The 12987-nt window shown below is 36.3% G+C and overlaps 1 protein-coding gene across 3 annotated transcripts in view; it reads left to right on the top strand.

The window, feature by feature from the left end:
• Positions 1-12987, top strand: part of n4bp3 (NEDD4 binding protein 3) — a 32221-nt gene that overhangs the window by 7306 nt on the left and 11928 nt on the right. Inside the window, exon 1 of one of the 3 annotated variants that reach the window (XM_079839499.1) lies at positions 2049-2345. The exons of the other annotated variants lie outside the window; for them this stretch is intronic. The gene's annotated coding sequence lies outside the window, so the exon portion shown is untranslated. Of the gene's footprint in view, positions 1-2048; positions 2346-12987 lie in introns of those variants that run through there. 3 annotated transcript variants of the gene reach the window in all.

Genomic DNA, 12987 nt, shown 5'->3' with positions numbered 1-12987 from the left:
ATGGTTGTTCGTTCTAAATCACAATCATATTAGATAACTACAATAATTTCACATTTTGCCATGATCAAAATAAGGGAAATTTATGCGCTTAAATGCCATAAAATGCACGATATTGTGTCTTATTTTTCAGTGTGGTAGAGAGAAACAAGAGAGTCAAGAATAACGCATTTAAAAACAGCACACAAATATAGTGAAAGGTCTTCCTTCATACAAAATGAAATGTATATTATATTTTATAAATATTAGTTTTCACAGAATTAAAGTTTATCATGTAGGCCTATTACTTTATTTACATTTTTATTATTATATTATATGATACCAAGTAAAAATATTAGGCTTACATTGTAAGTGACATGGACAAAACAGAATGAATTTGTTAATCACACAGTAAATTGTCAGCACAAAATTCATGATCGTGACACACCGCAATACAACCTGGAAAATACTATAGTTGTCAATATATTAAAACGACTTATATAACGACTTAATAAATATATTAAATTACTGATTTTTTTTAGTGTCATTGTACTTTTAACCCTAGGTTACGCCAAGTGGACTTAAATCTGCAATTAGCTTTTGTTTTGGAAGAAATGTCTATACTAATGAGGAAGTAAATAATAATTTGTGTGACCCTTACTTGACATGGGTTCATTTCCTCTCCAGCAAATCATAAACAACAGAAACCACATCAGGGTAATATCTTTGCTCCCATCACTCAAATATTTTTCATAGCGTTCAACCGGTTGTAATTTAAAACTACCAGGAAATTAGTTTGCCGGTTTTCTCTGAAGGTATGTTGGGCTGCTACAATATAGAAGAGGAGTCAAACTCCTGTACTTATTGTTTATTTTATAGCTGCCTATGGCAGCTCTCCAAAAATGTTCAGGGTTGTGTAGTTTTTCTGAACAATGCTTCTAGTATAGAAAAAGTATGGTGTTTGTTTAGGTTTGGACTTGCGTCTGTTTTTCCACTTGGTTTGTAGATACTTTTAATAGCTATTTAAGGTTGCATTTTCTTCTAAGTATCTCAAAAATGTGGTTTCGTGATGGACTTATGTTGAGGAAACAGGTCTATTGTCTCTCATCAGGAGTCAGATAGATAACTGAGAGCAAGCTTAGACTTGTCTACCTTACCACATTACACATCCTCATCCTCCCTCTGCTCTCTTTCTTCTTTTTCATTCGGTTCTCCTCCTCCTCCTCTGTCATCTCAGGAAGGCCTTCTCCTGCCAGCCCCAGCAATGGTTGAATTTATGGAATCTTCTAGACTGACGAGCCTGGAGGGGAGAGAATGTGCAACACTGTATTTAAGAAACATGACTGGGGCACAGTAGCGTTCACGAATTATAAAGTCTGCTTCGTCCTTCAGCAACGATTTATTTTTCAGTTTGATCTCTCTGCCAGCCTGCCAGTGAAATAACCCTCATGTAAATATGGCCTTTCCAAAAATCTCCCTCCCAGAAAGAATATGTTTGTCTAAGTTGATCCTTGGCCAAGAGTGACGTACTGTACTTTGGTTAAAGTGTATCATAAAAGTCAGCTGAGGTGATTCATTCTAGAGGTGAGATTGGCCCTTTCTGACACCTGTAACAAATTCCCTCATTGTCATGTGAAGAGATCGTCTGATAATGTATCGACCAATACCAAATAGTTTTTCGTTTGAAGAATGAAGAATATATAGCTGTTATCAAATTAATACATTACAGGTACTGGTACTGATACAGAAGCTGACTCATTTGCTCCGCAACATTCTCATGTAGAACAAGCCCCCCATTTTATTCGAGTGTCTCCTACCAGCATGATGTAATTTGATGCTGTGGAGAGCTTGCCAAGGTGCATGGTGTGCAAGACTATTGTTTAGACACATTGCAAGATGACAACACAATGTGCTTCCCACTGGACACCAGGTTTTGCAGCGATCCTCTGAACTTCTCCGACAATCTCCATCACAAACATTCAATTCTTTGGCCTCGAGCAGTTTCTGTATTCTAGTTGGTTCCGCATTATTAGCATTCAATATAGCTGCCCATGGCACAAGTAGTGTCCTTCACATTTGTCACAGAACAAGGAGAACAGGTTCTTCCACACCGGCTCAATAGAAAGGCGCGCTTTCTTTACAAAAGGGAGAGAGGGGTGATCAGTGTAGCGGTGGCAGGAGAGAGTAACCAGAGACATTCCCAGGGGTTTTCCTGGCCGTAGTCTGGCAGCAGGTCCGTGGGAGTGAAGGAAGAGATGTTTAACTGCTGATGGGTAATTTGGAGCTCTCCTCAACGGCATTAGGAGGAAATCAAATACATGCCCATTGACTGGATGAAAAGAGAGCTACGGCAGCAAGTTTTTCCTCAGGTGAACATCTTGTTTTGCATTTTATTTTATGTAGCTGTATTTCATTGTATGGAGAAAAAAAGCTTCTCTGTAGTGTTTGTACCATCATTAAATAAGAACCGGAGAGGATGTTTGTCTCCAAAAACTGCCTCGCTGTGACATTCAACTCTCTCTGCCTCACAGAAGGCTCTCTGCATCATAAAAGATCCTCTCAGCATACAAACCTATTATGGTTCGGCTGATTAACTTCCATTCTGTTTACTGTCAAGAAAGTTGAAGACTTTTTGTTGCCTTTGGGAAGCTTATTTGCAATTGAAATGCAATGCACCAATTTCTTTAATACTGATGTCAAATGAAAAACAGGATTTAGTTTTTTTTGTGCCAGTACAAGTTACATCCTCAATCCCTGCAGGGACAACATTGTAATTCTAAAAACTATTGCGCAAGGGAGGCATTGTTTAGATCTATGCTTTGTGTTCAGAGACCTCTGACAAGTTTTAAATCTTCAATCTCATGGTGTGACAGATGTGTCAAGCCATAATTAAAGGCGAAATACAAATTAAGTTATTGCATAAAATAAAATAATTCTCATTCTCATCCTTCAGTTCGTAATAAATCATGTTTACATTAATGCACTTATAATAGCAGTCTATGGGGAAAGCACTGGGATAAATGTTAAAATTTGCACTGCTTGGAAGCAGTAGTTAAATATCATACATGTTAACATGTTAATTCACTCAATAATGTAGTCTAACTTTCACCAGATACATGGAAGGGTACCAAAAAGTGTACAAGTTACATTGGTCCCATATAACAGTTCATCTGCCTAGAACTGTCCCATCATCACTAAAGAACAATTTGGACATCTTTAAAAAATAAAAAATCATACAGAGTAATTTTTATATTTAAACATTTGTAATGCCTTGCTCCATAGACTTCCATTGTAAGTGGATTCAGCATTATGTAAACAGACCCAAAATTGTTTTACATATATTAATAAAGAAAATAAAGATAATATGCATATGATGCATTCATATTAAAAATAGTAGTAATAATAATAATAACTGTTATACAGTTTTAATAACATACACTAACCTTCAACATTTTGGGATTGGTCAAATATTTTAAATGTTTTTGAAAGAAGTCACCAAGACTGCATTTATTTGATCAAAAATACAGTAGAAACCGTAATACATATTATTATAACTTAAAATAACTGTTTTCTAAATCTTGTTTTTACATACTGTGGGACGAGTTGAAATTATTTACTGTGGTTATCAACAGGATGCCACAGATCTTGTCAATAAAGCTTATATTTTAACCCAGAGCATTCCTTTAAAAATAATCCAAGATGATGTCATGACCTTAAGCGAAATAAGGAACTGATTGTACAGCGAAACTCTGACATAGTAAAAACTACACAAAATGTCTATTTCTAAGAAATCCAACGCGGTTTTTCAGTCAATTCAGTCTTAAAACAGACTGAGGTGTCATTTAATAATATAATCAGAAATGTTTTCCAAAGCTTTACCACACTACTGCTCTGCTCAAGTCTTATCATTAACATTATCATTCACTGATGTTTATCTTGTGCAGATCTGGGTTGATCTTTCTCTTCAGCTTCTTTTTTGTCTTGGTCTTATCTCAACACCCCAGTCAGGACAGCCATAAAACCCATATTAATTATTACCTCCACAGAAATGCGAGGAATGTCCATTTTTACCCACTTATCTAACTTCTCGTAAAGAATGTACCATTTGGCTCAGGGTGCATGAATCCCACGGAAAAGGGTCAGATAGAAAGAAAGAGAGCAGCGGTGGCTCACATGAACTCAATGAGAAAAGTAAACAGAAAAAGTGCTGGTTAAACAATAGAACCTGATGCCCCTCCTCACCACTGACCTCTTATGACATTACACTGCCTGGACTGTACAACTAGTTGTTCATTTTGAAATGTTAGTTGGTACCTGTAAAGATGTAGGCTGATTTCAGAAGCATAGCATTGTTGTTATGATTTTCAAGGCCTACATGGAATCTGTGCAGACAGAATCGAAACACTCCCTGGCCTGCACCTTGCATGTTCATTTAATAAATATTTTGTCTATTTGGATTATTCGACTGTAAATAAGAGTACAGTATTTTGGGGACATCCAGTTATGTGGGATGGCGTAGACGCTTTAGTCTCGCTCCTGCATCTTTTTTGTCTCTAATTGCCTTAAAACACAAATATTTATTTCTATCACGCTACCAAGTGGGCAATATCTTTGTTGCATAGGCCTACATGTAGGCATTGAATAATGGCAGCTAAATCAACAAAACGAAGCAAAAAGGATCAGAAAGCCGTGGTGTGTGGAGATGATAGTAATGAGGTTAGCATGCCAGCTATCACTAGCCTTCTGTAGGAGCACGGGGTCGCTCTTTCTTTCAACACTCGAGGTAAAGCTAGACCAAATTCAAACTACCATGATGGACCGCTTCGAAGATTGCTTCGCTCGAGAGTGACACACAAATTCACAGGATAAGCGCACACAAGCCTTGGAAACAACCTGTGCTATGCTAACAGAGAGCAGCGCTAAAATGCTAGCCAAAGTTGTGGATCTTGAGTCCCGTAGCCAACGCAAGAGTAAAGTATTTTACCATGTTATTTTGCCTAAAAATAAGTGAAGCAAAGGCCAGTTAGTAAAACGAGGCTGGGCTTGCTTATGATATATGACATACTGGACGTATGGAAAGTCTGAAAATGTTACAGAATATTAAAATTGTGATTTCCAGCCTGGAAAACTCATGTATAATAATAATATCATAAAAACAGTTATGTACTGAATATTTCTAGTAACACTTGGTTATAAAATATGAAAATATTCCGAAATATTTCATAAATTGCTCTTTGTTTGTGATCTCTATAACATTAAAATCCTTACTGGAAAAGTCACGGAAGTTCATTGGTGAAAAATTGTAGCAACTCTGACCTACATTTAATTAATTTCAATGTAATTGTAGACAGGAATATTTGCATTTATTTGTAGTCCAATTAATTACACAAGCCAGATTGCTGTAATATATTTGCAGATACTTCTTTTCCGCAGCCCTTTGAATGCTAAGCACCCTTCTGCATAATTTAAAACCAGTGTAGCATGCATTAAATACTTTGTAGGTGTTAACAGGCAAAGCACATCCTGGCTATATTTACTGAAAGTTTCTAAAGGTAGGTGTGAAGTTTCCATTCAGTTGCCATAGCGACTGTTCAAAAACGCGTCCATAAAATACAGACAAGTGCCCTTAAAGTTGCATGTTGCAGTCGAGTAATGGAATATCTGACTCTCTCGCTGTACTAATTTCTCGCGTAGTTGTTTGAAAAAGTGCTTTGGGTCAGTTTTGACAGCACTCAGCAGGCGGCGGACATGGATTTGGTCTGTTAAAACAAACCTGAACCGCTCAGGTCGGTGCTGGGCACTTCACAGCATTAGGGCTAATACGATTTAACACTCTCAGAGTGACCTCCACAAAGCTTCCTCGCAAGATAATCTTCACTACATTTACGCACGTGCGGGATTTGACACCTCCACATGGCTTTGGTTCTGCTTCAGACCACATTCCCTAATTTTCTTGCCCATATATGTGCACATTTTTTTATTTTGGATGAATGAATGAATGAATCAAGTGGTAGTTGCTGCAATTTGTTAGATCAACCTGTGTGCATTTTGTGTACTGGCTGTAATTCAAATTTCCTCTGTAAATATGCTAACTATGTTAACAGTTCCTGTGATATTCAGAACTACAGCATGATAGTGTGTGTGATATTTCTTGAAAAAATCTTTTAAGTGAAAGATTCAGTCACTCACTTATCAAGACAGCCAATTGTTTTGTTCCTGAATGAATCACTGTTTTTGAACGCATATATATATATATATATATATATATATATATATATATATATATATATATATATATATATATATTTATATATTTATATATATTTATATATTTGACTGATGATAATCCAAAAATAATTTGGATCATCAGTCACCAAGCTCGTTTAACACTCGGTCACAGGCGCAAAGATGTATCTTTAATTTCACCAAGCTGATTTCACTAATCATTTCAAGTTTGATTTTGACGTGACATAAAGGGGTGATTTCTAAGTGAGTTGTTTACTGTTAGTGGAATTATAACAAAGTGGAAGCAACTAAGAACAACAGCAGCTCAGCCACGAAGTGGTAGGCCACATAAAATCACAGAGCGGGGTCAGCGCATGCTGAGGCGCACAGTGCGCAGAAGTCGCCAACTTTCTGAAGAGTCAATAGCTACAGACCTCCAAACTTCGTGTGGACTTCAGATCAGCTCAAGAACAGTGTGTAGAGAGCTTCATGAAATGGGTTTCCATGGCCGAGCAGCTCATCTAAGCCTTACATAACCAAGTGCAATGCAATGTGTCAGATGCAGTGGTGTAAAGCACGCCGCCACTGGACTCTAAAGCAGTGGAGACGTGTTCTCTGGAGTGACCAATCACGCTTCTCTGTCTGGCAATCCGATGGACGAGTCTGGGTTTGGCGGTTGCCAGAAGAACAGTACTTGCCTGACTGCATTGTGCCAAATGTAAAGTTTGGTGGAGGGGGGATAATGGTGTGGGGATGTTTTTCAGGGGTTGAGCTTGGTTGCTTCAGCAGACCAAGACATTTTGGACAATTTCATGCTCCCAACTTTGTGGGAACAGTTTGGGGATGACCCTTTCCTGTTCCAACATGACTGCGCACCAGTGCACAAAGCAAGTCCATAAAGACATGGATGAGCGAGTTTGGTGTGGAGGAACTTAACTGGCCTGCACAGAATCCTGAACTCAACCTGATAGAAAACCTTTGGGATGAATTAGAGCGGAGACTGAGAGCCAGGCCTTCTCGTCCAACATCAGTGTCTGACCTCACAAATGCGCTTCTAGAAGAATGGTCGAAAAAATTCCCATAAACACACTCCTAAACCTTGTGGAAAGCCTTTTAAAACACATAAAAATATTTAAAACAACTGCTTTTTATTTGAATATATTTTGAAATGTAATCATTACTCCAGTCTTCAGTGTCACATGATCCTTCAGAAATCATTCCAATATGATAACTTGATGCTCAAGAAAAAATTCTTATTATTATACATTTTGAACATGTAACGTGTATATTCTGTTTAGGTTTTGTTTCATTTTTAGTTCAGTTCTGTTCCCGTTTGCCTGTGTTCCCTTTCCTTGTTTGTCTCCATGGTGTCGGATGGAGATGCATACATGTTTCTGGTTACTTTAATTATCCCTGTGTGTATTTAAGCCTTGAGTTCTTTCTGTTCTCGGTTGTCTGAGTTTTACGTTGTTGCTATTTCTCCTGAGTGTTCTTGTTTTTGATTATTGGATTAGACTATTTTTGTCATATTCTCCTGCGTCGTGTGCTTCACTGCAGCACTATCTGACAGAAAGTTGTGAATTCAGTGCATCCTTTCTGATTAAAAGCATTAATTTGATTTAAAAAAACACTTTTGAATGGTAGTGTATATATATAACTACAAATTACTGTTAGTATGATACAGTGTTCACTGTCTTCTTTTAATGAATCCGTTTGAGATTGATTTTTTTTATTTAATTTGACAAATGGCATCTGAGGACAGTGAAGATTTTTTGCTTTATTTCAATCATAGGCTTATGTACTAGACTAGAGCATGTACACACTTGCACACTGTTCAAAAATGGTGCTTTACATCTCTTGACAAACTAAAAGATGTAAGTATATACAATATTCAAATCAAAATAAAAGATATCGATTTTACTGAATGTCAGCTTGCTTATTTTGCTCAAGATAAGGGTTTATTAAGTCCACGTCATGCAAACAACCACAGGTCTGTAGTTCCAACCACACAACTTTGCAGTGCTATTTGCGAATGTTCCTTTAAACTATGGTTTTGGGAAACACTGACTTGTTGTACTATGATAGTAACTACAGCACTTGCGACCATAGTTGGCTAACGATGCTTTCGGGAAACACCCCTGGCTAATATATTCAGCTCATTAACTCTCAATATAAGCATCATATCACAAGAGAGAGAACTTGTAGTGTGCTGAGTGGGCCCTCAGGTCATTATTTCATGATAAGACATTCACTTTCCTCTTCGCCCTCTCTGTCTGACCTCCAGTCTCTAACCCTGAAGGGGCAAGTTTATGGTGCTTTCCCAATGGCATGACTAAATGGCCTTGTACTCGCTGAAGAGAATGTATCCAGTGTGCGTGCCTGTGAAAAATGAATGGTGCTTCTATGCCAAAATAAGACCTCTAAAGAACTTGATGCAAACCCCAATAAAGAGGGCTAGTGTTAAGTAAGGGCCTTTTCAGTGAATGAAGTCGCCACCAATTGACTCATGTCATATTTCACAGAGAGTCATATTCAGCCAAATGACTGTAGTTTGGTTCTAAATTGGTGAATAATGAAAGGGGTCCCAATGTCACCTTGGGTATTACATTTCCAGCAGTTTTACCTTAATAGACCTATTACTTACATCTGTAATTAGTAAACAATAAGAGACTGTTGTTATGTTCCCATAATTAAATTAGCTGTCTATGGAAGCAGCATTTTAAGGCATCAAAGAGACTTTTGATGCAAAAGCTATTCCAAAGGTAGGAAGAATAATAGTCTAATTATGCTATATATTTTGGCCCAATTCTAAAGCATTATCATATGTAATATATAACATATAATTTGCAAAGGGGGGAAATCCAAGATGGTTCACTAGGCAAATTTTGATTATAAATATACCAGGAATATTTATGTTCTGGCCAATATATATGACAATAATTATATTCATGTTTTGACCGATAAATGCTTGATATTAAAAGTTCTATACTCTTTTGTCTAATTCAATTCAAAATTGAATTAAAAACAATCAATTATTTTAAATGCTACAAGTGAATTTAGACATCGCAACATTATAATGTACAGTATGAAAAGGCATATTCACTGTGGAATTTGCTAATGATTAAATTTAGCAGTGATATTAAATTATTAGTGTTCTAAAAGATTAACATGCATTATTGACCATCAAATATTCAGTAGGCCTACTGAACAATCTCAATAAATAAAAAATTCTCTAATATCAGCCCATAGTCACTAGTCAGTAGGTACTAATATATGGTGCATCCCTTACAAAAAATAAGTTTATTAAAGTTTGCTATCAGTATATTTCTTTTAAACTAAAAACAAGAAAGTATACTTTCAATGAAATGTAATACAATAGTTTTTTTTTTTAAAGCAGATGCTTTACTCTTTCTTTTGATATATTACATGATCAGATATTCATTCAACAAAATATTCTGGGGGACTATGAAAATAATTATCAATAATGCTGATGCTGGCTGGCAATTTAAAAAAAAAACACTGGAGGGGGGTTTAAGGTATATTTCAAGTAATAAATAATATCTTAATAGGAACCTAGTAGTATACTTAAATTGAAAAAAATACTATATAAATAGTAAACTATAAGTATAATGTTAAGTTCACAAATTTACAAGTATACTTATAAACAATTATACAGTATAAAAATAATAAACTAGTAGTTTACTGAGAGTATACTTCAAAGTGTACTTTCATAAACTAAAAAATGTGCTACAAACATTTAACTATAAGTTCACTTAGTTGCAGACAGTACAAACGAAAAACAAAGTTGTTAACTTGTGTACTAAGTTTACTACTGTTACACGTAAAGTATACTTTTATGCACTAAAAATTGGGCCGTTTTAGTGCCAAGTAGTATTGAAATAGTACACTTACAAGTATACTACTACATTGATATTAGTATACTTACAACATAAAGTATACTTAAAAATATACTTGAACTTTACTTAAGTATGCTTACTAAAATGTATACTTATTTTTTGTAAGGGATCCCTGAAATAAACTTTAATTCAGTACAGAAAAGTACTACGGTAATACAATTTAACCCAATTTTGTTGTTTCGGTCTGTGAAGCATTTTACGGTTATGAGGGTTATTATAGCCTGGATGCCAGCTGAATTTAGCCCCGCCCACAACATTTGAGTTCGGGAAATCGGTCTGGACTTGATCCGTTGTGGAGCAACTATGCCCGAACAGGAGCTCCTCGGACCAATGAAATTGTCAGGACAGGCTTTATACGATGATGGACAGATGATAAACAGTAACGTAAGCATCCACGTCACCAAAGAGCGCTTGGGTTGAATTCGTTCTAATCCTAAACAGAGAATTTGTTCGTATATGCGTTCACCTTTACTATTTCTCTCAAAAATGATGATCGTGTAGGTAAGGACTCTGTGTATCCTTAAATTATTTTTTACAACACCGGCAAAGATCGTTTACACTCATCTTCTTCGTCTACTTCATCCAGTGTGCGTGCAGATTAGTTCTGTTGACAACTATCGCTCCGTTGCTCTGATTGGTTGTAGGTCTATCCAATTGAGGTCTTTCCTGGTTCGGTTGAAACACGTCCCATAATCACAGCCCAATGGAGCAGTATCAGACTCATATTCTGAGTTTGTGTAATGTTTGTGCCCTCAAGGCACAATTGTCATATTCATTAATGCAATGATATGTGGAAGGGTTCATGTCTGGGTTTGTCCATGTCCTCTGGGTAAATGATACTAATCACAACATGACGCCTATGATGCAACCAAGATTTTTGACCAGAAAGCTGAGTGAATAAATAGCCCTATATGTCGTTTTTTTTTTCTTCCAGGGAATGAGGGACAGCTGACTGGAAATGCCTAGTGGAATGAAATGTGTCATTTCCTGTGACTGTAGTAGCAGATCAGCCCCCTCAAAACAGTTTATGGGACACCAAAGTCATTTTAAGTGTAATTTCAATTTAAACTCGATAAATTGAAATACTAGCACTGCTTACTGCACACACAGTATAAACATTTTTTTTTAAATATTATTATTATTATTAATGTTAATAATAATACTATTATTAGGCTACCTTAATACATACCTTATCAATAATAATAATATCACCTTTTTTAATATTTTAAGCAAACTGCATTGTGGGATTCATTATTCAGTATACTCTGTTATGAACAGCAATTTTTTTGGTAAACGTAGGCACCCAGGTAATGAATGCAGAAAATTCATGGTACACATATTGCAGAAATAGTAAGAGTAGTATGGTATTCCGAACATAGCCTGCTTGTCTGTGCTGGAATAAGGTTGTGCTGGTCAGTGCACAAATATGTGCAACAAAGCAGGAATAAGGCTGTATGAATGTTTAGAGCCAAAGAAGGAAGTAAACTTCTGATATTTTTAGAGATTTGTCAAGCTAGACAGGGAACTGTCTCTATGAGAGAGACTGCAAGTCTTAACTTGATTTTTAGAAGTATGTTTGGAATTTGAAGGATCTCTGAGACCTGCTTTAGCTTCATCTTCCTTACTTGTGAACTTCTGTACAGAAGCTGTTTAGCCAACATGTATATTTTATGCCTAAATAGCTGGACCAAACAATAGAAGATTGGTATATTGGTTCAAAAACGTTGCTTAGATTAGTGAGAGTTGTTGTAGAATTTACTTTAAATATTACATTAAGAAGCTCTTGCATCCTCTCATTTTTCCAAAATGTTAACTTTTATCTAAACACCCCGATAAAATTGAGTCCTCACAGAAAACGCCAGATTTTGTCACATGGATTTTGTGTACATTCATAATCATTATATAATGTAAGCAAAGACTTTTAAAGCAGCATCAGAAGGAGGAAATGAGAAGTTTCAGGTGCTCTTTAAACAAATGAACTGAACACTCGCTGTGATGTAGACAAGCCTCTAATTAAAGCTTTTCCACTGGGGGGAATGTGTGTGTGTGTGTATGGCCACTGGCTCTGAAGGGCCCGACTAGGCTGTAAATCAACTCCGGTCTCTCAACCCACTCCGGCTGTTCAGTGTCTGAAGCAATTATGGAAAAAGTCTGGATGCAACATTTTTCCTGTCCTTCAAGATTTGTAGCCACTTTTAAAAGGGTTTCGAACCCTAGTTAATACCCCCCTACCCCACCCTTCATAAACATTTTATTTTTGACCGCAGACATCTAGAGCTGTCAATCAATTAAAAATGTAATTGTATTAATTACATATTATAAGGATTAACTAATCACATTAAATCACAAATAATCACTTATAAAGAATAGCTGAGTCACCTTTATTTGAATAGCGCTTAGCGCTTATAGAATGCTTAGCAGCTTTACAGTGATAAACAGGAAAATAAGTACCTCACCGCAATGTATATTGTTTTATATATTTTATAGATAAAGAATATACACATTCATTAATATTATATATTTTATATGTATAATAACTATCAGCATAAACTTTATATGCACTTAACAGGACTCAAAGCGTTGAACTATTCCGTCTTATCAAGCTGGACATCAGTTTCCTGTTTTTTCTGTGTGTCAACATCACTTTGATTTGCCTGACTGCATACTGAAGGAAGTATGGCTATCTGAACATAATCATGGTGGCTACAGAGTCCTACACCTGAGGGATATAAGTCAGTGTTTACTCATGTTGTGACGCAACACACCATCATATACTGTGTATATACCAACCCTGAAATGAACTCAACTCAGTATGTACTCAAAAATGTATTTCCCGAGTCCCAACACACCCACTTCCTTTCGCATTCAG

Source organism: Gobio gobio (genome assembly GCF_949357685.1).
Source record: "Gobio gobio genome assembly, chromosome: 16".
NCBI classification, from domain to species: Eukaryota; Metazoa; Chordata; class Actinopteri; order Cypriniformes; family Gobionidae; genus Gobio; species Gobio gobio.
Note: the sequence above shows the minus strand (reverse complement) of the source record. Positions and strands in the feature narration are given on the sequence as shown.